Genomic DNA, 27,529 nt, shown 5'->3' on the forward strand with positions numbered 1-27,529 from the left:
TCTTTGACCATAGAAATTGTTTCTTTTTGGCCTTTTATCCCCAAGACCTAGCACAATATCTTACTTCTAGGAAGTGGTTAATAAATGTTTGTTGAAGTTACATAAAGTGATTTTACCAACACCTGGAACTGTTCCCTTTGAAACATTTTCCAGAACCTGTCCCCATTCCTGTCCCAGTTTTAACCAGGTAGTTACTGATTTCTTTATGGCTCTAGTCTGGCCCTTAAGATTCATCTCCCTTATAACCCCTAGGCTTGAGTGACCTGACATGGCCTTTATCTATCCTCTCTACTCTGACTTAGACTATGCCCTTCCCTCCCTCTCTCCCCCAACAATGTAATTCTCTTCCTTAGATCTTGTTAATTGCTTCTAATTACATTCACACCATGATCTGACTGCAGATAATTTTGAAGCATGGAGCTCTGTGAAAGGCAGGGAAAGCTTGAGTGGTTTACAAAATGGAGTACATGAGTGGAAGTCATAAGAGGGAAACTCACAGCTTATGGGGTGTAGGAAGGAAGAAGGACAAACTTTTGTTAGTCTAAATTCTACCTAGTCTTACTCATATATGACAAGTATGAATGCCTCAGAACTTTTTTTTAGAAGTGGTTGATAGGACCATATAGTGTTTCATTGCTCTCAGTCTATGGTTCCAAGCAGTTGGCTCTGGCAGCAGTACAATTGCCTCAGATTTAGTGGATTCCTGGGAAGGCTCAGACTGCAACTGAATTCTAAAGAGATGGAATTTCACAAGTCTAGCCTCTCTGGTTAGATACTCACAAGTTAGAGTTACTATAATTGCCCATTTCATTTAGGCTGGAATCATCCCTCCCAATCCCCCCCCGCCCCCCCCGTTTTTCCTCATTTCTTAAATCTCTTAATTCTAATGAAATAACAGGAACCCAAGCAGTAGAGAAACATGTTTGTGTTTGTCCCTCTGTTATGCCATTTTATATCCTTTAATTCATCATGTACAATCCTAGTGATTGCATTTCCATGTTGTTCTTTTCTTAGTGTCTTTTTTCTTAGCTAAATTTGGTGCCATTGTAGCCAGAGTCAGAAATGTTACAATACATTAGAAAAAGTCACATATTTTTCTTTTTCCAAACAAAGTGATGATCTCATCTCCAAGATATACTGATTCAATTTATTAGGATTTATAAAACTGGCAGCCGTTTTCCTAGAGATAAAAGGTCAAAGAATAAAAATAGGCAGTTTTCAAAGGAAAAAAAGTTCAATCTAACAACTATATGAAAAATGCTTTAAAATACTAATAAATCAGAAAAAATGCAATTTAAAGCATTTTAGTTATACCTATCAGAATATCAAAGATGACCAAAAAAAAAAGAAAAGAAATATTGGAGGAGCTGTGGGAAAACAGGTATACTAATACACTATGGAGGGAGCTATGAATTGATCCAGTTATTCTAGAAAGCAGTTTGGAACTATGTTCCCAAATGTTCCCAGACTATGTATATTCTTTGACCGAGCAATAACTATTAATCCAAGACTCCAAAGAAATAAAAGTCTCATATACACAAAATTATTTATAGCTATGCTTTTTGTAATAACAAATAAACTGGAAAGAAAGTAATTAAACAAATTGTGGTATGTGAATATAATGCCATATAACTTGTAATGTAGGAAACAATGAATATTATGAAAGTAGATATGCATGAGAAGAAAGACATAAACAGATACAAAGTGAAGTAAGTAGAACTAGGGAAACAACACACTCAATGACTACAAAAATGCAAAAGATAAAAGTAGCGAAATTATCAAAATTGAATTCTGTAAAGCTCTAATGATCAAGGTTGATCCCAAAGAAAATATATTAGGCATCTTCCTTTTTTTTTCAACAAAACTGAGGGACCATGGGCATATAATATAATACCATATATAGCATCACCCTTTTTGATATATTAATTTTGACAAACTTTTACCCTCCTTTGTTTTTTGTTATAAGGGATGGCTCTCCAGGAGGGGAAGAGCATAGTGATACAATGAGAAATGTGGATAGTGTAAAAAAAAAATTGAGAAAAGAAATCCTCCCAGAGTTACCCAGAGATTAAAAGCAGACGAAAACAAAATAAAGCAATGAAAAAATTAGTTAAAAATTAAAGCTATTTTCTTGATAATTTAGGCTAATATTGGTTTTTACCTGAAAAACACAGACAATTAAATAGTAAGGCATAAGAGAAGTTTAATCATTTGGAAAATTGCTTCAGTTTTCTACTTATTTTGTCCCAAATTGTCTGCATATTTCAGTGGGAAAATACACTACAAGTAAGACGAAGATGCACAAATCATTTTATGCCTGCTTTCTATTCCACCAGACCAGATCCAGATATATCCAGTATGTGGTATTTTCTAGTATTTATTTGCTTTGAACATGATTTTTATCTGCATAAAAGATTCAGCTTGGAATATATATCATCCTTTAACAAGAGACATAGACAAAGGGTGTCTGTCCAGCTATTTTTACCTGCCATCCATAAAACCAAGTATCCCAAAAAATGAAGCACTGAAAACACACAGTCTACCCACTGACATCCACATAAGGTTAGGGAAGTTTCAGACTTTGCTCATTATAATGAAATATACCTTTTGTTCTGAAAGCCAATTTGTTACACTAGCCTGTGATTCATATAGAGACTGTCCTTCAAATTACAATGAGAAATCCCTGCTCTCAAATAATAAACCAAAACAATGACAAAGAATCCTATAATACAATTTTAACATCATCTTATTATAATTCCATAACATACTGTATAAATCAAAAATTAATAGTGAAAGAGGCCATCAGTTATATTTTTTTTAAAAAAAACCTCAAATGGACATATAAGTCAAGGTAACAAGCATTTATCAAGCACCTACTTTAAGTCTGGTAGTTGTGATACAAACAGAGGCCAAAAACCAGTCTCTGTTCTCAAGGAACTTACAATATCATGGAGGAGATAACATAAAAATAATTATATACAAATAAGGCAGTGGTAGAATAATTATGAAACACAAATAAGGAAGAATATGGAAAGATCTATTTCTGTTTTACATTCAATGGAAATCTAAATTCAGACATAATCAGCCAATATAAACAAGAATCTATTGAGCTCCTCCTGTCTCTGTAAGTCTCTAAGTTTCAAAGAAATTACTAACCTGCATTGGTAAAGAAAGTTCCCTCACTGGGGCTTTTCCTGTATTAATGGAATCACAGGTGCACCCCTAGTCCTATCCCAATGTGTCAAGGCCTGTACTGGTGCTAGGTATAAAAATATGGACATGTAAGTGGATGCCAACAGGGAAAGGTTAAAAAAAATACTGTGAATACTGCCTTGTCTTTGTTATCTCAGAATAGAAACTATCACTTGTTACTACTTACATTTTATAAGGAAGAGAGACCTTGTGCAAGGAAAGTGACTAGAGGTTTACTTGTGAAGTGATCAAGCTCCCTGGGCGTACGCAATTTACATCAGACTCTACATTGTAGACTTTCAGAGTATAAAAGGATTTCAAGATTTCTGCTAGGGTCCCACAACCTCAAAAATAGGCAAGCCCAGGAGAAGAGACAAGGGCTTTGAAAAGGTTTCCAAGAAAATAGCTGATGCTAACTTTTTGACCCAATATAGTTACTGCTCAGTCCTCTGCTACCTACTGATCCTTAAGAACTCCTATGCTTTATATGTGTGTCATTTTCAAAAGACTTCATAGTAGTCATGTTGTGTAAGACTAGCTATATTTCCCTCCATCCTATCCTGCCCCCCATTTATTCTATTCTCTCATTTGACCTTGTCCCTCCCCAAAAGTGTTTACTTCCAATTACTCCCTTCTCCCATTTGCCCCCCCTTCTATCATCTCCCTCACTCCACTTGGCCCCCCTCCCCTACTTTCCTGTAGTGTAAGAAAGATTTTCATACCAAATTGAGTAAGCAAGGTATTTTCTTCACTTTTTCACTCTCAACTCCTCCCTTTTCTCCTCTGTTGAAAAAGCTTTTTCTTGCCTCTTTTACGAGTGATAATTTGCCCCATTCCATTTCTCCCTTTCTCCTCCCAATATATTCCTCTCTCACACCTTAATTTTACTTTTTTTTAGATATCATTCCTTCTTATTCAACCCAACCTTTGCTCTCTGTCTGTATGTGTGTGTGTGTGTGTGTGCATAAAATCTCTCTAACTACCCAAATACTGAGAAAAGTCTCAAGAGTTACAAATATTATCTTTCCATGTAGGAATGTAAATGGCTCAACTTTAGAAAGTCCTTTATGAATTCTCTTTCTTGTTTACCTTTTCATGCTTCTCTTGATTCTTGTGTTTGAAAGTCAAATTTTCTATTCAGTTCTGGTTTTTTTGTCAAGAATGCTTGAAAGTTCTCTATATCATTGAATGACCATTTTTTTCCCCTGAAGTATTATACTCAGTTTTGCTGAGTAGGTGATTCTTGGTTTTCATCCCAGTTCCTTTGACTTCTGGAATATCATATTCCAAGCCCTTCAGTCCCTTAATGTAGAAGCTGCCAGATCCTGTGTTATCTTGATTGTATTTCCACAATACTCAAATTGTTTCTTTCTAGTTGCTTGCAATATTTTCTCCTTGACCTGGGAACTCTGAAATTTGGCTGCAATATTCCTAGGAGTTTCTCTTTTCAGGTCTCTTTCAGGAGGTGATCAGTGGATTTTTTCAATATTTATTTTGCCCTCTGGTTCTAGACTATCAGGGCAGTTTTCCTTGATAATTTCATGAAAGATGATGTCTTGATCATGGTTTTCAGGTAGTCCCATAATTTTTAAATTGTCTTTCCTAGATCTCTTTTCCAGGTCAGTTGTTTTTCTAATGAGATATCTTACATTATCTTCCATTTTTTCATTCTTTGGTTTTGTTTTATAATTTCTTGGTTTCTCTTAAAGTCATTAGCTTCCATCTGCTCCATTCTCATTTTTAAAGAATTATTTTCTTCAGTGAATTTTTGAACCTCCTTTTCCATTTGGCTAATTCTGCTTTTTAAAGCATTCTTCTCCTTATTAGTTTTTTGGACCTCTTTTGCCAATTGAGTTAGCCTATTTTTAAAGGTGTTACTTTCTTCAGCATTTTTTGGGTCTCCTGTAGCAAGCTGTTGACTTATATTTCATGATTTTCTTGCATCTCTCTCATTTCTCTTCCCAATTTTTCCTCCATCTCTCTTACTTGATTTTCAAAATCCTTTCTGAGCTCTCCCACAGCCTGAGATCATTTCATATTTATTTTGGAGGTCTCTGATGGTAAGCATTGTTCTTCCTCATCTGAAAGGGTGGAAGGAAATACCTGTTCGCCAAGAAAATAACTTTTCATAGTCTTATTTTTTTCCCCTTTTTGGGGCATTTTCCCAGTCAGTTATTTGACTTTTGAGTCCTTTGTCAAGAGGAGAGTATACTCTGGGGACCTGTAAGTTCTCAGTTCCTCTAAGGTGGCATAATCAAGGGAGAGGAGTTTACTCTTCACCTGGCCTGCATACTGGTCTGGGAGCAACCAAAAACTTTTCTGCCAAGAATCTGTGAGTAGCAGAATTCCTACTCCACAACCGCCCCCAGCTCCTCCACTCCCCAGGATCTTGCTCAGGGCTGAGATTCAGATCAGCTGCTCAATTCCCCCAGGGGCTTTAGGCAGAGGGCTCCACAAATAGGTGCTACTGCTGCCTCCCCCACTGCTGCTTGGAGCTGGGGCTAGGGGAGGACCCTGCTCCCTTCTCGCCCTTTGAAAAAGCCCTCTTACTGACCTTTGAAGTTGTTTTTGGCATTTTTGCTGCTGCTGGGGATTCCACCCCCAAGGCCTGTTCTGGTCTTTTTCCTCTTGGTGCCATGCAGCCAAGGCTGGGCTGTGCTCCACTCCAGTGAGATAGACCTTTCCTGTTGGCCTTCCAGGTTACCTTGGGCTGGAAATCTCTTTCACTCTGTTGTTCTGTGGCTTCTGCTACTCTAGAATTTGTTTAGAGTCATTTTTTACAGGTATTTTATGGGCTATGGGGAGAAGAGCTAGAGAATGTGTGTGTTTCTACTCTGCCATTTTCAAAGCCCTTGTTTTTATAAGTTCCTTAAGCTGTGGCTGATACACTTGTTGAGACTATTGGCAACAGTCACTACCTTTTTTTCTCTTACAGATCAATAGTACTGCCATCCTGAGCATGGTAACAAGAAACCTACTGGATACCACTGCCTGTTTAACATTCTGTTATAAGGTCCCTAGATTTTATTACCCTGAAAATTGAAATGTCAAGTAAGTTTTCAACATTTCAATAAAAGGTGAATTAAACAGAGTTTTAAAGTTTTCAAAAGGATTTCCAAATATCTCATGTGAACCCTGGGAAGTAAATGCTATTATTATCCTCATTTTACATAAGGGGAAACTGAGGCAGAGGGAGCATTTAAATTACTTGCCCAGAGTCACACAGTTAAGAAACAACTCAGGCTAGAATTGAACTTCAGACTTCCTACCTTTGGACAACTAGGTAGCACAGTGAATAGAGTGTTCTCTCTGTAGTAGTAGTAGTAGTAGTAGTAGTAGCAGTAGTAGTAGTAGTAGCAGTAGTAGTAGTAGTAGCAGTAGTAGTAGTAGTAGTAGTAGCAGTAGTAGTAGTAGTAGTAACTCCTCACATTTATATGGTGCTTTAAAGTTTATAAAGCACTTTAAATACATTTGATCCTTACAACAACCCAGTGAGGTAGGTGAATTCTTATTAATTTTACAGAGAAAATTATTATCAGAGACATGTACGTGGTCATATATTAATAAGTAAATATCTGAAAACCCAGATCTCCTGATACTCTCATCAAATGGCATTGAGTCAACACATTATAAGGGCAAAGTGATACAGTGGATAGAATACCAGGACTGAAGTTATCCAGGCTTCATATACTTACTACTGTGTGATCCTGGAGATGTTACCTAACCTCTGTTTGCCTTAATCCACTGGAGAAGGGAATGGCAAACCACTCCAGCATCTTTGCCAAGAAAATCCCAAATAGGGTCATGAAGAGTTGGATATGACCAGACAACAATGATAACTTCCTACTTCTAGGTCCAGTGCTAGTACCAACTAGAAATAAATAGAACATCTTCAGGTCAGCTCTCAAGATGCTGCTGGCCTCTGCTTCTATTCTATTTTCTTCGCCTGGGATAAAAGAGCAAAGAGGGAACAGAAAATAATCCATCTGTTCTATTGTGATTTATGCATTATTACTTGGAAGAAGGAGGTTAGATTAGATGGCGATCTTTTCCTAAGGCCTTTTCCTAGTTCTATGATTTTTGTGGTTTGCATTATATAGGATTTTATTGTGTCATGATAAATCCTAATGAGCATGTATTTTATATTTAAATAGCCACCATGGTCCTGAGTTTCATTTACTCCTAATTTTTCCAAATCTATTAGACCAGAATCATAAAAGCTTGATAGGAAAGAACCAATATTTACTATGGTTTACTCCCACCATGGGTTAGCCTAGTTTTTCCCTAAAAAGCAACAAAATTGTCCTGAGAACTTGAATGGTCCAGAGGCCAAAGGCTTAAACTGTTTCTCCCTTGACGCAGTTTCCTCTGGTCATATGATATGGTTTGTTTTTCACTTGAAGGAGTAAAAAGACCCATCCCAAGTGGAGCCAGGACCTTTGAGACTTTGTGAATATCCAATACCATGGAAGTCATTATATCTTACTCTGTTGATCAGAGACAGTTTCATATGGAAGCAAAGAAGGCCTTATTGCTTCCCAAAATCTTACCAGATTAACAAGGTATGTACCTGAGTGTAGCCCACCGCCATCATCTGAGTTCAACTCAGAAATCAAACTTTTACAGAACTTTGTTGTTTTTAATCTTTTTTATCTTTGTTCTTTTAATCTTTTAATCTTTTTAATCTTTAATCTTTTTAATCAGGTTCTCCAGCAAGGCTGGAATCTTACTAACCCAGAAATATCTCTTGACTGAAAATGTCCCTTAAGGTTAATTCCCATACTAGCTTGAGAAACAGCACTAATTTGCTTTGACTTTGACTGTCTTCCTCCAAGAAATCACCTTGAGCATTAGGCAAGAGATGCCTGTTGGCTACCCTGGTTTTAGTTTTACCCAACATAAGTTAGGGCTGCTTTTTTTAAACACTCATCATCTCTATGTTTGTCTAGCATTCCAAATGTGGCTACTTTACATCACATCAATGAAGATCCTTCACATAAAATGAAAATATGACTTCAGGTCATTTTGCTATGTTAACTGAAAAGAAGGGGAATTCTGAAACTTTATTTCAAAGTCCATGCATTACATCAAAGGTCTAAACCATATTTTGAAAGAAGCCTAAATATAGCCCCATGTAGGCATTTCCCTCAAGACTATTTATGACATCTCTCCCTACTAAAATTTCTTACTTCATTTTTCTGGCTCTCCCATTCATACTTACCATGTTCTCTCCTATTTCATAATTAGTGGAAATGTCATATTCCCTTTTTTGAATGTAAGCTCGGAGGCATGGGCTAACAACCTTTAATTCTTGATCCTGGGGAGGCTAAGGCTGGTGGATTGCTTGAGCTTGGGAATTCTGAGCTAAAACTGAATATTAATCTGGCACCAATATGGTGAACCTCCAGGCTGTCTAAGGAGGGGCAGATCAGTCCCTGGTTAGAAATAGAGCAAGTCAAAGCTTCTATGCCAATCGGTAGTAGTATCTGATCTATGAGTGGTGACTGTATGTTCAGCCTGGGCAAAATAGGGTGATCAAGTCTCAAAAAAAAAAAAGTAATCTCTTGAAAGTGTACCTTTGTCATTTATCTTGATGTCTCCATCACCTAACATATAGTAGGTGTTTTAATAATTTCTAATTAAATTCTATCAAAGCCAATTTCTGTGAGATATTAAGAACAAAATACTTATTTGTCACTTCTCCATACTTGGTACATTATTTACCAAGTTTACATAACAGTATGAAGTTTTTTTGAACACTTTTTCAAAGTCTCTGGTTTCTCCAGTATTGAGAACTTCTATTATGGAAACTCCTTCCACTGATACAGATCAGCTCCTTATCTCTAATTTATAATCTGACAAGTGCCTGGAACAACAAGAGATTAATTGACTTGACCAAGGTCACACAGGCAGTATGTGTAAGAGTCAGGATTTGAATCCTTACAGGATTTTTCTGACTCCAGATCATTATCTTTATTATATCACATCACCTCTCTTTTTCATATTGAGTTAGATTTATATAAATTTATTTATGGAAATATAAGAATTTTAGGACTGTAAAGGACCTCAGAAATCACTTAGGCTAGCAACATTCTTTTAAAGATGAAGAAACTGACATCCAGAGAAGAAAAGTATTTTCAAAATTATACAGCATTATGGCATTCTTTAACTCTTCCTATGCTTATCACAAGACTATTCGAAACAACAAAACAAAATGTTAAAAATCCAGGCTAATATGACAACCATTCATCATGAGTTTTATGTATTTATACTAACCCCTAATGTTTGTTTTTTCTGGGTTGTCCAGCACTAAATTTTTAATAATGGGAATAGATCCTATTTTAAAACAGATCTTGATCAACCCTTTGCATATAATAAAGCATTCAGTAACACCCTCTTACATACTCTAGTGCCAAATGCAAAAGGAGAGCTCTCCCGGGAGTCACCAAGCAAAATTTTTGAAAGTTTCAATATTGATTTCATTTTTAAAAATCATTTTTAAAATTCTTTCAGATCTCTATTAAGATTAATATACATACATAGCATTGGTTGAAAGAACATGGAATGTTTAGCTTGGAGAAAAGAAAACTTAAGTCAGGACATGATGTATCTGGAAATATTTGAAAGATTATCATGTAAATGAGAGAGTAAACTGGTTCTGTTTAGCACCAGGGGGCATACCTAAGACCAATAAATAACAATACATAGATACATGATCAAAGAATCACAAATCTGGAACTGGACATTTGGTAGAATATTCTCCTTTTACAAATAAAGAAACTGAGACTCACTTACTTACCCAGAGACCAGACTACCTGAAAGTGCTGCAGCAGCCCAGGGTTAATACTGCTTGGGGGTAGGGAAGTCATGGCAAATTGTTCAATTGTCTAAGACATAAAGGATGGGATATCTCAATGGTGTCTGAGATAATATCGCTGTTTAAAAATGTATTATCCTGTTATCTCAAGGGTGCATGAGAGAGAAGAAGAATAGGATTGATAAATAAAGTTTGCCAGGCACTTACAATAGTAAAATAGCCACATATGAAAAAGACCATAGGAATACTAAATGGTCAAGTTGCAAGAAGTGTATTATTTTGACTTTATTTTTTATTTTGTGTTTTTTTTCTTTTGGTTTGTTTCTCGTTTCATAGCATGATTAATATGGAAATATGTTTTACATGATGGCACATATAAAACATATCAAATGGTTTACCATCTTAGCAAGAGGGGAAGGTAGTGAATAGAGGGAGGGAGAAAAATTTGGAACCCAAAATTTTGTAAAAATGAATGCTAAACATTGTCTTTACATGTAATTGGGAAAAATACTATTAAGATAAAATTTTAAAAGTTTTAAAAAGAGTTACAATATCCAGAGGATGAACTGAGGAACAAATTGGAGAACCAACACATAACACAGGACTATTACTAATTCAAAAGAAAATCCCTTTCCCTCCTGACTAGAGTCCCTGACTAGAGACTAGGGACCTATGCAAAACCGTGTTAATATATGCCACCAATAGCATAATGAGAGAAAACACCACTATTGGTGGGATGCCAAAGGACATATGTGGGAGGAAGAGGCAGAGAAAGATCAATGCTTGTAAGCATCATGAGGATGAAAGGAGATAGAGCTATAGCCCAGTGGATTTGAAGTCCTCTAATATCTTTGCCAAGAAAATTCCAAATAGGGCAACAAAAAGTCATTCATGATTGAAAACACTCAACAACACCAACTCCAAAGGGAAGGTATATGGAGTTATGATTGCACAAGTTTTTTTCTATACAGATGCTAGCCAGAGCCATGTGGGGTTGATAAAATATTTAGATAAATGAAAGTTTCCTCTAAATTATCTCCTGCCTCAGAATGCCATGGTAAAAGAGAAGATGGAGGATCATAGGATCATAAACAAGCTAGAGAGAACCTCAGACTGCACAGTCATCCACCCTTATCCTCCTCCAGAGTCATTAAAGTTTAGTGGCGGGACAAAAGTCAGGAAACCTGGCTATGGCCCAGGATGGATGGATGTGGATGACCTTGGCTTACTCCACAGTGCCTGCTTCAGCCACCTTCATGGCCGTTGGAACAAATTGTTCTTATCTGCCCATTCTGCCAAGGGAAGTTCACTTGCTTGAGGTAGATATGCCCCTAACTCACCAGATTTGAGGCCTATCAGTTACCTTCAAACTAGTTTAGCCAGTCTGCCAAAATGGTTTACCCAGGTGTGACTGCTGTTCATGCTACAGTTTCTTGGAGGCAGAGGTGGATAACAAAGATGGATGAACAGGTCTAAAAAGGGTTTGGCAAACCCTGAATCCAGAGGTGCTAGTCCTCCTGAACACTCCATACATCCCAGCCAAAGGTATATGTGTGTGTGCGTGTGTGTGTAGATACACATATACATACATATTATTATATAGTAGTAGACAGAGAGAAATCCAAAGATATATAGGCTCAATAAAATACTTAGAAAAAGTCAAGTTTTCTTCATGTTACTTTGCCGTCCTAAGTGCCCCTATGGAATGCTTGAAAAGCAACATCTTGCTTTACTAAGTAGGATCCTGCAGGAATCTTGGAACAGGGATTGTACCTATGATTTCATGGGTTACAGGGACTTCCCAAGTCCTTATAAACTCGTTCTACCAATGTAGCTCAGGATCATCTTTCTAATTCATACTCTTAGAGTTAATAAGAGCACTGAGGTTAATCAAGTCACTTGCAACAATCATACAACTAATCTGATGTCAGATATTGGACTTGATGCAGATCATCTTGGTTCAAGAAGCCAATTCTCTAATCACTATGTACACTGTTTCTCCACTGGTATATTATGAAAACTGTGGATCTGGAAACCTGCCAAGCACTCAGCTGTTCCTGATTGTAATTTCATTAGCTAACATGGTTTATTGCTTTTTTGGAGTTTGGGATTTTGGAAGGGTGGGATTTTGACAGGATTTTTGTTTGCTTTTACTATGTCTATTTCTGTTTCTTTGTGATCCTTTTTTGATGGGTGTAAGATAAAACTAGCCCTTGGTCAGCTATTATTATATGGGATGGTATTTGAGGAAAATATAAAAAAATATAATAATAATTACATATGCATACATATTTATATAATTTGAGGTACAAATAGAAAGACTTTGAGTCATACCCTGATGGGGCTACAATGCTTCCCACCTCTAGGGGAATTATATCTATATGGGAAGTGGGTATATTGAAAAAAGTCACAGTTGACTAGAGATACCTGAAATAATGTGTTTATTTTCTACCATGTGTACCATGCAAGTATGCCTTCAATACTATAGCTTAATAACTCCACAGTGGTAACCCATGAATTTCTACCAAGTACATAAGAGGAAGACTTTCATGATGGAGCCCCAACTTGACTCTCTCCTGATAGTAATGAGGCAAATTAAGAAGTAATCAAAAGTAGTCAGTTAAAGGACTGCATGCGAAGTCTAGAAGATCTTAATTTAAATTCTGCCTCAGACATGTACTAGCTGTGCGAGTTATTTAACTTTACTAAGCCTCAGTTTTGTCATCTGTTAAGTGGGGATAGTAAGTTCCTGCCTTCCAAGGTTATGAGGATAAAATGAGATATTATATGTAAAAATCTTTGCAAAACTTAAAAGCAGCATATAAATTTTAGCTATTATGATGATTATTGGGTCCAAAGGGCCAAATACTATTTTCTCATTTCTTGTAATTCTTTACACTCCTATTATATTTGATGAAATGTGTGGGGTAGGGGTGGGAGGATAGTCATGGTATCCAGAGGATTTAACTGGGTCAGGCAGCCTAAGTAGAAGCTGTTTCAAGCAGAGTCCTTCAATGGTATTTGCAGTAACCTTATAGGCTTTAAAAATAAAAGTCTATTACCTTCATAAATTTTACATCCATGCATAACAGACAGTTTGGGGATCACCATACAGAGATCACCCCAAGGTATGTATGAATTCTCCCATTGTCTTGTCACCTATTGCAATTATCTCCTAATCCATTTTGTCTCATCCTTTATTGTCTAAATATCATTGTCTTTGGTAAAGGATGAAGAAGAAAAATAGAAATTTTGAGGAATTTCTCTTTTCCTTCTGCTATTTGAAACGATTATCTCATTTCCTCTTTATTTTTATATTCCAAGTTATTATTTATTTATTTTCATTTTTTTATTTATTTTCATTTTTTTATTTTATACATTTCATTTATTACTTCTTTATTTATTTTCTTTTTAAATCATTGCTTTCAAGCAGTGGTACTATACTGTTTTGTTTTAACCTCTCCACTACCACAATGACACAGCTAAAATAGCTTTTTTTGCTGGCCTTTCTTCAGTCTTCTGGACATTTAAAAAAATCTCCATTGGTCACGAGTCCCCTGTGCATCCCTGTCAATCTTTTTAGACAAATCCCTCTTTCCCTCTTCATTGGAATTATTTTTCTTTCAGAGTCTTTAAAATTTCATTCTTGATTTCAGTTCCTCTTGGAATAACTTCATCCTAACAATCTTTCGAAAGCTATGCTCCCCAAATATATGGTATGTATTAGGCTGTCCCTGTTTTTTAAAGTTATCATCATTTTTGCCTACTGGCAGCCACAATTAGTGCATCATAATACTGGCATGTAATGTTTTCTCAAATTAGACAGAGATAAAATATGTTCAAGTAAACCTAGACAGGAGAGGTTGGAGGGAAAAGGACATGGTTTGAAAAGACCAGTTCTAAGTGGGACCCACCAACCAGGAGCAAAAATGGTGCAACAAAATTATAAACAAGAACAGAGAATTCGAAGTTCAAATTTCACCCATCTCAGTATCTTCTCCAAAATTTCTCCTGCTTTCAGATTTTCCAGATCTACCATTTGTCTTCTTGAGTCTGAAATTTACATTTTCTGCTAATGATAATTCAGCTCATGATCTTTGAACCTGTTCTTTAAAAAATCTACTGGATAACATTAGAAAGTGTTTACAATGCAGGGTTCTGAAAAGGACATTTTATTTTGTGCTTTAGGAAAAAAATGTCCTAGTGTAAATGACCCATATTTCTGGGAGTTTGCCCTTTCATTGAAAACATTTTCCATTTGCAACTTGAGGTGATTTCTTAAGTTCTGATCCCAGTGCAAAGAGAGAACCACTGGCAAAATTAAGCAAGTGAAATGACTGAGAAAAGAAAACAAAAGCACTGAGACCGCAGAAAAAGGTCCTTCCCTCAAACCACAAGGTTCCTCTTCCAAGTCCCTCACTGTTCTGCTCCATTTCCTCCATTCCCTCCAACATGCACATGTGTGTGCTCACACACACACACCCTGTCCCCACCCCTATACACTGATATGCCTCTGTCTATACAGTGAATCCATCTAGGCATGAGTAACTTCTTGAGTCTGTATGCCAAGGTGACTACCCAAATGTTGTCCTGAAGATAAAAGAAACATGGGAGAAATTCCTTGAGTAGTCATTATTCTAAACAGAAAAGAGTCTGGAATAAAGAATGAACAGAGCTGAGATGAGAAGCACAAAATGTAGCAGAGAAAAGCAGCATGAAAATGTACTGGAATCACCTTTGTAAAATGAATTTAATAGCTATAGGGAGAGGTGCTGGGGCAACACCTATGGAGGGTAGAGACACCAGAATACTGCAAGGATGCTGCTGTGGCATTCTCTTTGAAGACATTGGGAATGAAGGTGCAGAGGAAACAAACTGTCTCATAACTTCCTTTTAAACTTACTCTTATCTATAAAAAAATACAAATATAATGGTACCTGCTAAATTTTGGTGCCCTGGGACAAAGCTCTGATCTGTGCTAGTCATGTCTGTGGGAGTAGCAGAAACATTGAGAAAAACTTTATCCAGGAGGATAACGGATTCAGCACATCTGAAATTGGACAGTATTTCAATAGGAACCTGAAATAACCAGCAACGAACCCTTAGATATTGCATATAGTTGAGAAGACAAGTGTATATAAATAAGACTGTTTCCAAAGAAAAGGAATCAGAGGAAAATGGAATTTTAGAACTAGAAAGAGATAATCTAATTTGACCCCCTCATTTTACAGATAGGGAAATTGAGACCCATAGAGATTAATGAAATCAAATAGATAGCACTACTATATTAGTCCAAATATCAAACATTCCCATTTGACCTCCCTACATGTATTCTCTTCCCCCTCCAACAATCCTGAATACTATCCTCATCATTCATTGCCTTCACACCTGTATACATGCTGTTGAACATAGGAAGAGAAAAATCATCCAACTATTCTGAGTCCACCACAAATTTGTTACCTCAATTAGGCAATCTTGTTCTTCCAAACTTTTCATTCCTCTTTCATCTTTCCATGGCTCCCCCTCTCCCCACTCTCTTAGTAGAGAACATTATTCATATTTTACAGAAAAACTCAAAGCCACTCATCATAAGCTTCCTCTTCTCCCCTCATCCTCATCTCCTATCACTCAGGTGCCTTCTGCTACTTTCTTCTCCTTTTCCCATCTCACATAAGGCGTCCTTACTCTTTATCAAGGCTAACACCTCTATTTGTTCAAGTGATCCCATTCTATCCTGTCTCCTCCTCCTCTGTCATCCTTGCTTTTTCATTTATTTTCACTGTCCTTTTTTACTGGCTCATGTCCTACTGCCTACAACCTCACTGTTGTTCAGTTGTTTCTGACTCTTCATGACCCAATTTAGTGTTTTCTTTTCAAAGATACTGGAGTGGTTTTTTTCCAGCTCATTTTACAGATGAGGAATTCAAGCAAATAGGGTTATATGATTTGGCCAATGTCACATAGATAGTAAGTAAGTAAGATAATAAGTGTCTGAGGACAGATGTAAACTCTTCAGACCCAGTACTCTATTTACTTCATCACCTCAAATATGCCCCAGTCTCTCCTAACCTGAAAAAACCATCACTTCATCCTTCTATCCCTGTCAACCACCATTCCGTATCTCTTATGTCCTGTGTAGCTAAACTCCTTGAAAAGGCTGTCAACAATATGTGCTTCCACTTTCTCTCCTCTCATTGGCTTCTTAACCCTTTCAGTGTTGTTTCCAACCTTATCATTCCACCAAAATTGCTCTCTCCAAAGTCACTAGTGTCTTTTAGTTTCCAAATCCACTGGCTTTTTCCTTATTGTCCTTGATCTCTCTGCAGTCTTTGACACTATTGGTCACTCTCTCCTCCTTGAGCCTCTCTTCTCTCTAGGTTTTTGAGATACCACTCTTAGTTTTTCTCCTACCTATCTGTCCACTCCTTTGTCTCCTTTGTCCAATTCTCCCCTTGATCCCGCATTCTTGCTGTAGGTGTCCTTCCAGCTTCTGTCCTCTTCTCCCTCTATACTATGTCACTTGGAAATCTCAGCTTCCATGGATTTCATTATTATCTCTATGCTGATGATTTTCAAATCTATCTTTCCCCAGTCTCTCTGCTGTTTTCCAAACCTTGCATTTCCAACTGCTTTTCAGATGTCTTGAACTGGATGTCCAGTAGACATCTTATGCTCAATGTATGTCCAAAACAGAACTCATTATCTTTCCCTCTAAATCTTCCACCACCACCACTCCCACCTTCCCTACGTAAACACAAGCAAGGGAGTATTTTGGGGAGTTCAGTTTCCCAGGCTCATGCTAAATTGTAAACATCTGAAGTATTAATGTCCTTTGAACCCTGATAATTCACAACTGTGCTGAGTCATCTAGGTTTCATGCCTTCTGGCTCTGAACCAATCAGAGGCCTTGTCTTTGTTCTAATTTTGGGAGGTTTATACTTTGCTTTGGGTCTCACTCATGAGAAGAATGTTTCTTTGTGATTTGGCCAGACAAGAGTCTGGGTAGCCATTATTAAGGAGGTCCAGGCTTTAAGAACCCAAACGTTGGTGCTCCCTGGTCTGGTGATTAGATGTCTATTCTGCTTAGACAGTTGGAGCCCTGTCTATTGAACTCTTTCTTAGATACTCACTTTTTTCTACTTCTCTGTCTGCATTGTTTAAAGTCAGATTGTTGATCCCTTTGAAGCTGCCTTTCCTTTAGAAAAGCAGATCAAAGAACCTGTGCTAGCAGCCCACCCTGTGTGCTAATCTACCTGATTACTGTAAAGTGCAGTACCATCCTCCCAGTCCCTCAAGTTCACAATCTTAAGAGACATCCTGGGTTCCTTGCTATCAGTTATCTCCCCATACCCAAGCCATTGCCAAGGCCTTCTGATTTCACCTGTTCAACATCTCTTATGTGTGCCTCTTCTCTCCTCTGATGCTTCCACCACTGCAGTATAGGCCCTCATCACCTTATACCTAGATTGTTGCAGTAGCCTGCTAGTGGGTCTGCCTGCCTTAAATTTCTTCGATTCTTAATTCATTCTCCATTCAGCCACATAAAGTAATTTTCCTAAAACACAGGTACGATGATCATATCATCTCCCCCCATTCAATAAACTCCAATGGCCTCCTATTGCCCCCAGGAGCAAATACAAAATACTTTGTTTGGCATTCAAAACCCTTCATAACCTAATTCCTTCCTACCTTTCTAGTCTTGTTATACCTTACTTCCCACATGTATTCTTCAATCCGGTGACACTGGCCTCCTGGTGGTTCAACTAATAAGTCATTTCATTTCTTGACTCGAGGTGTTTTCTTTGTCTATCCCCTGTGCCTGGAGTGCTATCCCTTCTCTGTTCTGACTCCAGACCTCCCTGGCTTCCTTTAAATCCCATCTTCTACAGGAAGCTTCCCCCAACCCCTCGTAATTCCAGGGCCTTCCCTCTTGTATTTGTTTTCTGTTTATGGTGCTTATAGCTTGCTTTTTTACATATTTGTTTGCATTAGATTATGAGGTCCTTGAGTGCAGATTCTCCCTTTTGCCAATATATGTCTTCTTTTCTAATAAGGCCAGTCTTATCAATCATTTTTAAGCACCTACCATGGGCCAAGAGTGCCATAGTCAAGCAGAAGGAGGGGAGAGAGCATCCCGTAGGTGCTTGTCCTGCTCCTGCTCCAGAGTGCCTCGGTCTAGCCCCTGTAGTAGGAGCCCATTGCAACCCATGAGCCCACAATGCATCTGAAGAGGCAGTGACTGAGGAGGAAGCAGCAGCAAAGCAAGCAAGAGCTCCCCAGGCCCCACAGCCAGCATGTGGTGGCTGAAGCATTAGACTCCTAGGTTGCACCTGCAGACCCTTCACCTAAAGATGCTACACTTTATCAGCAGCTAAAAGGGGAACAAATTTTGCTCACTGGTAATGATTCTTCTCTCGCCATTCAGGCCTTTTTGCAAATGTGCGAAAGTGGATTGTAGTGCTTTGTAGAGCGAATGTTGGATACATGTCTCCATCTGGTAAAATATCTTTTATTCATGTGGGAAATCAAGTAGTATTAGAAGTTGGTCCAATAGCTCAATTTGTAAAAGCCAAGGGCCATTCTCTCAGTGATGGGTTGGATGAAGTTCAAAAAGCAGAAATGAAAACCTACATGGAATTAGCTGTTGACAGTGGGGTTGTATCTTCAGTGATGTGATTAAGTGACAGTAGGGGAGATCATTCACTCTCGATATGGATTTCCTTATCCTTGGCCTCTGAACCACATCTTGGCTTATCAAAAACAATGGGAAGTCAAATGCAAGATGAAAGCCATTGGATGGGGTAACAATGGATCAGATCTTAGCAGATGTAGACCAGTGCTATCAAGCTCCTTCTCAAAGACTAGGAACACAACCTTATTTCTTCAAAGAGCAACCAACTGAATTTGATGCCCTGGTCTTCAACTATCTCTTCACAATCCTTATCACTCAGTTGACCAGTGAAAAAACTCCCTGAAAAGGTAAAAACTTACAGCAACCTCCTTGCTTTCTGTAGGAATAGAGCTACTTTGAAGAAAATGGGAAAGAATTCATCCCCCTCAGGTTGGCCTAGAGAGACTTGCTGAATTAGCTACTTCAAGGAAAAGTCTAACTCTTAAATTAGGTTCAACTTCATGATTGTAATAGTATCAGAATTTTACAAATGAACACAACTTTTAGAAACTACCAGTTGTTTAAGAGACCTTTCATATGTATTTTGTAGCCAGTGTACACACTAAACAATTCTGAATTGCTCTATACTATTCCAGATAATGTAGGCTTCCTTGAAACACGTAAACACATAAAAATATTAGCTTTAGCAGTTATACAAATCCCCTCCCCCCCATTGCTGTCAGCTTATTCATGTGAATTGAAAGAAGTCCTTTAAGTTCTTCCCAGGGCAAAGACAAAAGACAAGACAGACGTGATTTGGCATAGCTAGATGATAAAATTGAAGAGGAGGGGGAGATGGTCATTTTAGGACTGAATAAATATAAACTTAGAAAATTTACAAGACGTTTAGATACTAGCTTTATATTTTAGATACTAGCTTTATATTTTAAAAAATAATTCTTTTCCAAAATCAGTTGGATGAAAAAGGATACTTCAGAAAACAGTTTAAAGTCCCATTTGATCAAAGCGTAGCTCTACTTTGTGACACAGATCAAAGGACTCTAGATTTAGAGCTGGAAAGGACTATATTTTTGTTAACAATTTTTCTGAATGATTTTCCCCTTAAGATGACTAATCACAAAAAAAGTTGTGTCATTATAAGAGACCATTAAGTATATGCAACCTAGAGAATAGTCATGAAAGGGGTTAAAAGTGTTTTTTTTTTTTAAATATGGTCTTTTATATTTTTCTGTTTTGTTTTTGTTTTATGTTTTAGCTCCCTCTCCCCTCAATAAGAAAACACTAGAACAGATTAGGTATCAAGAGTTTCCTTTCCCCCGCTGGAAAACATCCTTCTTATTGATGGGAAATTTGATCATATAAATATTTTCAGAAAGTTCTATGTTTATGAGCTCTAGGTATGTACTGTGGCTCCCTCTTTGCTTTATTCTCACTTTCCCCACCCCAGTCCTCCCAAAATCACATGCTTTGAGATCTTTATTTAGTGTCTAATGCCAATTTTGTTTAGTCTTTTTGTCTTTTTCAGAATTCTTTATTTCTAAAAGTTTCTCACCCTCAGTAACGTTGGCTTATACTGACTTTTCTTTAAAACCTATGTTGTTCTAATTCTTTTTTTTAAATACAATCCTTCTTTAAGAATTGTTTTAATTTCACCATGCTATTAATTTGATAATCTTTTATCTTCTTACTGATATTCTTTCTTTTGATATTCTTTCTGAATCATTCAGTTCATTCAGGAATCTAGGCTTTTTTTCTTGATGTTTTTTGAATGGAAAGGCACCGATATTAGCACAAGACATATTTTTATAATTATCGTTACAATTTGCTCTTCTTTCTCTTAAGATAAAGGGCTTTAGGAGACAGTGGCTGTTTATTCTAAGCTGAGATTTCTACTCTTATTTAAGACTTACTATCTATGGATCATTTTAGGTCTTATTGTTGTCCTCCGTCAAGGTGAATCAGCATCAAGGCAAAATACATTAGAAAATGGAAATGTTGACATCCCATTATGGTGATTTGGTTTCCTGCCTTTACCTTTTAAATTGAAACATTTAAAGCCAAGTCACAGTAGCTAAAATTTTTCACTGAAAAGTCAGTGCTGCTTGTTCCCATTCTGCTTGCTGACAAAAAAAAAAAGCTAGATCTGTGTTTAGTTGTTTTTTCCTCTCTGCCAAATGTCTGAGGTTACTCTGAGCAGTCTAAAAGTAGTGTATGGCCCTTTTTGTAAATTTTGATGTAATTTTACAGAGTAGCTCATTAGGATACTGATTAAAACAATAAGGAAAAGAATTATTGTGGTAACATTTTTTCCTTAAAATTGTTTTATCTTATTTTGATTAAGAAGTAGTACTTGACTTGGTGGCAGATTTCTCTAAATGATTTTGATTTTATCCCATTTTACTTAAGAAAATAAAACAAGTTGCACGGTTAAGATGTAGTATGTGGCAATCTTGAGGCCGCTTTTATAAAAAAAATGTTTGAGTATTTTTGTAAATAAGGTTGTTATTTAATTTATCTCCTCTTTCCCGTCATAGATACATTGTGTTTTTTGAGATTTAATTTTAGAGTTTTGCAGAACTTCATTTTGCGTAATAAGTTTCATCACAAGTGCATTATTTTTGTAATCTAGAAGCTTGAAATGTGTATTTGGAATGTACTGTATAATTTTATCAATAAAGATGATTGATAAAATTTAAAAAAAAGAATTATTGCAGTAAAGAGACACTACATACACAATGTTAATATTCTTTGGGTTTCTTACATGAATAAAATGATATGTGTAAAGAACTTAGTATGCAGTGCCTGGCACATAATGGATATTTTAAAATTCCTGCCAAATTCCAAACTAACATTTTCCTAACTTAATAAATTCTTTCTTAACTTCATCCATCCATCCTTCCTTCCCTACCTCCAATTTGTCCTAATACAATTTATTTCTGTGAATCTTTTTTCTTTTAAAAGTCAAATTTGGTGACCTTCTGATTGCTTTAAACTTTGACATGAGCACATTTTTTTTTCTTTTTTTAGATCATGGCAATTGAGCAAAATCTTCAAAATTATCAACTCAACTTCTTCATTTTGGAGATGAGGAAACTGCAGCCCAGAGAGATTAAGTGACTTATCTAAGATCATCTAGAAATAATAAACAAGGCCAAATTATTAGTTAATATTTCTTTAGATAACCGAAATTTGGGGAAAATAGATGGAAAGGTTCTCTACCTATATCAGTTCATTTATGACTTTTTATTCCTGATAATGTTGACTGACTGATGTTAATGGAATATTTCTTAGCATGATAAGCACCTACAACTTGTTGAAAAACAGTTAATAAGTAACTGGTTATTTGAGTTCCTCAAGTTCATTCAATACCAGAATAAAGCTTATGAGTGGAATGTTAACATTTTAAAATATTTATAGTGGAATATTATTTTAAAAGCAACCGGTGAATGCATATTCAGTTGTTTTGTGTTTTGGTTTCTCTGACTTTTCGTATATGTTAGTATATTATGGATTGTAAATTATTATATGGATTCTCAAATAAAAGGAAATGTTTAATAATATTTAGAATTATATAAATGATATTTTTTATCTGTTTAAGTTTCTGAGTGTTTGGATTATTCTTTATGTAAGCTTTGTGTTAAATTGACATTTGACCCTGTATACTCAGTCATTTTGTCTGGAGTCCTGTTCGTGTAATACTTTCTTGTCCTACTAAAGGCAGTAAATAGAGCTGTAATGGAAATAGATAAAAAAATTTTATGTCTCAGTGCAGGGTGTCTTGCTTTTGTGTAATTTAACTTATTTTCCTTCTAAATGTGTTCTTTACTCTTTTTTTTCTTTTTGCTATGATTAAGTAGCTGTGGTGCCAAACAATCAAAAATCTATGCTGTTAATAGAGAATCTTCCAAAGAGCTTGAATTAATATCTGACTTGAGTTAATATCTGCCTATACCAAATCTCTATATCTATAAACTATGGATATATTTGTGACCCAATTATTTCCCAAGAGGTTTTTGTCTTTTGGTTTTTTTTAAGAATGATGTTTGAAATTTCCATGACTTCCTTGGGGAGGATTTATATCCTTAAGTCACATTAATAGGAGTAAGGGCAAAAGTCTTCTGAGAGCATATTTATATTCACTGTCCAGATCTTTATCATGCATACAAAAATCAATATTAAAAATCAAAATAGCAGTGTATTAGCATTTGAAAAAATCTGTAATGAGCAAATGATATTGCTAAATATCTGCTTTTTATTTGAGCACTGTCATTTTTATGAGATAAAAATAAATGATTAAGAATAAAATGCCTTTTACAAGATTCCTGAAAAAAGAATGCCAGTCTTTCCAACTTTCATGTTTTCATTCATCTGTTTCCCTTCACTTGTAATCCCTCCCTTCTTTCTTCCAAATATTTAAATCTTAATCATCTTTCAGATGCTCAAGTCCTATTTCTCCATATCTCCATAAAGCCTCCTCCATATACTCCACCATATATTTCTTGATTCCTTCCCTAAGCTCCAATTACACTGTCAGTAATATACAGTTTATCCTTTAATTAAAATCATACAGATATTCAGTATCGAAAGACAACATGATAGTGGATAAAAGGATGGCTTTAGACTAAGGAAGGCTTAGGCTCAAATTCTATGTCTGTCACTTATTACCTATTTGACCCAGAGTAATTCAGTTAACCTCTGTGTACGTCTGGCAGCTCCCAAGGACTTATCTACCAAATTATAGACAGGTTGTGATGCAATAGAATGGGAGACCCAAGCTAATAAAAATCATAAATCCTTCCGGTATTTACATGTGTATTAAGAGTAAGAGAAGGGATAGAATACAAGAGATATGCACAAACATAAAAACAAAGATCAGAAGTAGAATTTGTTAGGGAAAGTATATGTCTACATATGTGCGTATGTGTATGTTATATATATATGTATACACACACACAGAGACACAGAGACAGAGAGAAACAAAAAAAGTAATGTATAAAAGTGTACAAAAGAAAACTTACAAGGAAGTAAAGGAAAGGACAGCTCTCAATACAACGTGTAGTATTTATCATACAGGCTTTCTTGAAATGAAAATGTATTGTTACATATTTCAAATCCTCTCTTATGCTCTACTAAGCACATGACATGCTTATTTTTTTTCTTCCTTTGTATTTAAGTTCCAATATTTGAGTTCATGATATTTTTTTTTCTTTTCTCTATTATCTGTTCTGTGTTCTGGTGTTTGAGTCAAAGATAAAATTTTAAAAAAGAATAAAAGAGCTGATAATAGGTGACAAGCATGGTCTTCAACCTGGTTTTTCTATTTCTCAGTAGTTTGACCTGAATGAGAAACCAGTCTCTGGTTGCCCCTTGTGGGTTCTCTATTTCCCTTCCAGATTCTCAGGATTAAGGCCATAACTTTCTCACTGCAGCATCCCATATTCTCTTTGTCGAAAGGGGAGGCTACTTCCATGTGCATAGAGGAGACGTTCAATAAAGACTTGTTGGCTTCTTGAAGGGATGAGAGAGTTGGCTTGTCTACTGATGATCAGACTGGTGATCCCTACTTTTTACCCCCATTCTCATGAATTGTAGGGGGGAGGGGAAATGATTTGAACCTATGTGAATTCAAGGCGGGGCAGGGGCTAAATAAAATGAGTAAAGAACATTTTTAGAATTTTCAAAAACCCAATGACCTGCAAAATTGTCCAACTAAAAGGACTCATCTTAAGTTAGTTACTAGAAGCGAAGTTCTTTAGGAAAAACAAAACAAAACAAAAAGCTTCAGCAGCTTCTCTGCCTTTTCTCTTTAAAATACAAGAGGAATGAAAGAGAGAAAAGGTATTCCTCTTCAGAAGTAGGGAGAAAGAAGGGGAATGGGAAGGAGGGGAAGAGGAAGAAAGAGATCTGAATTTCAACTTTCCTATTCAATTTCTTGACTTTCCATCACATGGAGTAAAACTATTATCTCTTTCCCCTTCGATTTTCAGGAATTGCTTTGCAGTGGAGTTTCCTGGTGCTTGAGACTATCAATAGGAAACATTTTAGAAATGTCTACCAGCAGGGTACTGAGCCAAGAGTGCCCTGAGCATTTTTTTTTTTAAGAAACATTGCTGTCTATTGGCAGACCCATCTTCTTCCCCTTGCTTGCCTCTCTGTCACTGAGGACAGGGATGCCAAAAATGTCAATGAAAGCATGACTATGGTGATTTTCAAGGTCAAACACACTGGAGGCCATTCCCCTCCCCTCCTCCCCCCACACTTCATAATAGAATGTCTTACCCACTTGAATGGGATGGGATCTAGAGATGCTTTCTAACAAACATATAAGATCATTTGAATTGGACATGAAATTTAACAGAGACCCTAAAACATAGCAGATTTTATTTTTAAAATGTTCCAAAAGCATGGGGAAAATATTTTCTATTTAGTTCAATAAACTGTTCAGTTTTGTTGAAGTGAATTTTTAATGATAACCAAAGAGTTTTTCTACTAAACTACTTAGGTATTCAAGAAATTCAATTATTGCGACATTCTGACTGAGTCTTAACTGTATAAATTGTAAGAGACTCTTGATTTTTGGCATTTGGGGCACCTCTAAAACTGATCTTCACTTGTAAAATAAGAAGCAGCTGGTGGGTAGTAGATAGAGTGGATAACTGGCCTCAGAACTAGTAAGACCATCAAGTTTTCTCTCTGATAACAGTGGTTGTATGACCCTGGGCATGTCACTTAACCCCTCTCTACCCCCAGATAATTCTCTACACTAAAATGTTGAACAGGTTCTAATCATCACTAGTAAAAGTAGTTTCCTCGCTGAAAATTTCTTGTACCAATAAAATCAAAAGTCCAGTTCAAAAAAAGTTTAGTCTATACTGTTACATTAAAGTCTATAGGGAATAATTTTAAAGTCAAGAGTTCTAAAGACGTTTATCTAATCAAGGGAACAAATGGTCAAAAATTTCACTAAATGTTCTGAAAACAAAGACCCAGGGGAGCGATCTATAAAATCACCACCAAGAGTAATTATACTGAATCTTCAGCTGAGACAGTTTCAGTACATGGGGAAAACAATACATCTGAATTCAACCTGAATGTCTATTTTTATACTTGACTGATACAGAAAGATGTTTTGTTTTGCATTAATTTGAGATATCCCATGGAGAGGTAGGTGGTATGGTAGAAAGGGAAGAGAACATGGAGTCGAGAGACATTTGTTCTAGTTTCAGCTCCCTCACTACCTGTGCAACCATGTAGTCTGTCCGTAAACACTCTAGTGTGGCAAGCTGGAGTCTCATATCCCCAGGGGTTTGCTTGTGTCAAGAAGTATCTTCTGGAGAAAGAAATCTGAGCTTTCTGCACTACCGTACCTTACCCTACTTTCCCCCAACCTACCATACCCTACTCTACACTGAGGGTATTTTGAGAGTTTATTTTCAGAATTCATCAAGCATCTAGAAAACAATAGCCATGTCCTATTTTATGTCCCCAAATGCTCAGACACTGCTCAACAAATACTTGTTAAATAAATGAAATAATAATAAGTAGCTCACATTCCTATACCATTTTAAAACTATGAAGTATCTTCATAATCATCTTTATTTTTACTTTTTAAATTTGAATTGCTATGTTGTATCTGCTTCATTTCTGAATGTATTCCTTTCCTCATCTCTACCTGGTGAGTCATCACTTTAACATTGCAATAAATATTAATAAGAATAACTAGAATTTACTCAGCACTTTAAGGTCTTTCTTGTGTTCAGATCTCTTTACACTGTCACCTAGTGTAAATAATGCCAATAAAAAGTCATATAATAATAGTATTTATAATACTATTAATATAACATAAGAAAATAATAAGTGAATAACAATAGTAGCATTTACGTAGCAATTTCAGGTTTGAAAAGTGCTTTACATGTGACGTCATTTGATCCTGACAGCCAAGCTGGGAGGCAAGTGGTGCCGAGGATAGAGCATGGGCCTGGAGTCAGGAAGACCTCAGACACTTACGAGCTGTGCCATTCTGGTCAGGTCACTTTACCCAGTTTGCCTCAGTTTCTTTGTCCGTACAAAGAGCTGAAGAAGGAAATGGCAAACCACTACAGGATCTTTGCCAAGAAAATCCCAGCTGGGGGTAGGGAAGAGTCAGATGCGACTAAAATGACCGAACAAGTGCTAGTGCTTTTCCTTAACGACTATCTCCAATCTCTCTCCGTACACAGTTTGTTTATAGTTACATGCATGTTGTCTCCCCCATTAGATGATGAACTCCTTGAGAACAGGGAACTCCCTTTTACCTTTCTTTGTATCCTCAGTGGTTATAGTGAAAGGCCTGGCATTTAGTAGGTGTTTAATAAATGTATTGACAATAAATATTTATTGACTAACTGCTGTATTTTCTCTATTTTATAGATGAGGAGACTGACGCTGAGAAAGATTAAGTGACTTGCCTAGGGTCACAGAGTTTGTAAGCACAGTTATTCTTCAACAAATAAATAAAAAGAAAGAGGGGAAAAACAATTTAGCAAGAGAGAAATCAAATTTGAAAGCATACACATTTTTTCATATGCCTAATTCTCCATATCTAGAAAGAAGAGATTTTCTTCTCTTATCTTAGGCCAAATTTAGGCATTATAAAACCTAGCATTAGGGGTTTTGTTATGTTTCCCCCAACAACTATATTTTTCAAGGAAAACTTTGCATTTTTGCCAAAGTCCTTATCTTGGCTTGTACTGACACACAGACTTACTTTTTGCTTACTTCCAGCCCTTGCTCACTCACCTCTGGGTACATAATCATCTGGTTTCATTCTTGAATTAGACAGTAAATCAATCCTGTTGACAAAGCTAAGGCTGAAGATGATTTTTTATCTAGTGGATATATTAGGATTG

General features: G+C 36.5%; 1 pseudogene; it reads left to right on the forward strand.

The window, feature by feature from the left end:
• Positions 1–19,080, forward strand: part of LOC140529116 (metaxin-2 pseudogene) — a 59,266-nt pseudogene extending 40,186 nt beyond the window's left edge.
• The last annotated feature ends 8,449 nt before the right edge of the window (positions 19,081–27,529 follow it).

This window comes from Notamacropus eugenii, chromosome 1 (genome assembly GCF_028372415.1).
Source record: "Notamacropus eugenii isolate mMacEug1 chromosome 1, mMacEug1.pri_v2, whole genome shotgun sequence".
Classification (NCBI taxonomy): Eukaryota; Metazoa; Chordata; class Mammalia; order Diprotodontia; family Macropodidae; genus Notamacropus; species Notamacropus eugenii.